The sequence below is a fragment of the Lipotes vexillifer genome, unplaced genomic scaffold, assembly GCF_000442215.2.
Source record: "Lipotes vexillifer unplaced genomic scaffold, Lipotes_vexillifer_v1.1 scaffold506, whole genome shotgun sequence".
Taxonomy (NCBI): domain Eukaryota; kingdom Metazoa; phylum Chordata; class Mammalia; order Artiodactyla; family Lipotidae; genus Lipotes; species Lipotes vexillifer.
In genome coordinates, this window is record NW_006780679.1 from 575130 (window position 1) to 576684 (window position 1555).

Consider the following 1555-nt stretch of genomic DNA (forward strand, 5'->3'; position numbering starts at 1 on the left):
GAATGCCGTATTTGTGCTCATTGCCTTGTTAATGCATCACTCCAAGCCCTGCCTACAATATCCATGGGGCGTTCTCCCTGTGTCTTCATGTTTTCACATGGCTGTCCTCTTGTAAGGACACCACTCCTTATACTGGGGTGGGCCCAGGGCCCACCCTACTCTAGTATGACCTCATCTTAATTAATTACATCTGCAATAATCCTATTTCCAATTAAGGTTGCATTCTGAGGTACTAAAGGTTAGGACTTCAAAATATCTCTTTTGGGGGTACTTCCCCAGTGGTCCAGAGGTAAAGAATCCACCTTCCAATGCAGGGGATGCGGGTTCCATCCCTGGTCGGGGAACTAAGATCCCACATGCCTGGGGCAACTGAGCCCGTGGGCACCACAACTACTGAGCTCGCTTGCCTAAACTAGAGAGAGAGAAAAAAACCCGGCAGGCCACACCTAGAGAGAAGCCGGCGCGCTGCAACGAAGAGCCCAGGTACCACAACAAAAAAAAAGATCCCGCATGCCTCAACGAAGATCCCGTGAGACCCGATGCAGCCAAAAAATAAATTAAAAATAAAATAAATAAATAAATATCTTTTAAACTATCTCTCTTTTGGGGGAATACAATTCCATTTGTAACAGCATCGCATAGAATTGTTAGCACGTGGTAATGAAAAGCAGATTGACTTTTAGCTGGTCTTATAATGGTTTTTAAATTTTCTATAGAAAGTGCAGCCCTTTATTGCCTACACCTGGGGCAAAACACCAGCGTCCTATCATAATACCCACTGCCTTGACATGGTCAAAAGACATATTAAGACACAGGAAATATATGAGGAGGAGACTGTAAAGGAACAAAATTCTTATCATCACATGAATAGAATTAGGCAAAGACAGAGTGATAAATCTATCAACCAAGAAAGAAGAGAATCTCCCCGTTGCTCTTTATTAAAGGACTTACCCTCCATTCTGTTGATAACATAAAGCATATGTCCACATTCAAATAAATATTGATATATTACATTCAAGATGGCAACACAAAAGGATCCTGAACCCATCCCCTTCCATGAACACACCGAATCTACAGTTACATATGGAACAACTTTATCTGGGGAGAAAACAAAAAACAAAAAAACTGGCTACATGACTCCTACACGTGGGGGAAGGAGAGACTCGGCCCAGGTGGAACCTGGTAGGAGAGGCTGGGACACAATCGAGCCGTAAACCCCAGCCCTGGCAGTGACTCACGGTCAAAACCTCGAACTTCTTCCTGAGGAGAAAAGGTCTTGAACCCCACATGGAGCACCTCGGACTTTTAAAACCTGCACCTGAGGGACAAGCCCCCAAAACAGTGTAGCTTTGAAAACCAACAAGGCTCACGTCCACAAGACCATCTGAGTAAAGAGCTCGCGAGCTCGTGAGCACAGACTCACCTGCCTCAGGGGCCAGGAGGGAAGTGGCCCGGCAAGGGGCTCCCGGACTGTGTTTGGAAGAGGCTCGTTTGCTTGTCTTGGAGCATCAGCCTGAGATGCTTTGACTCATATTTGGGGACTGCTGAGACGCTC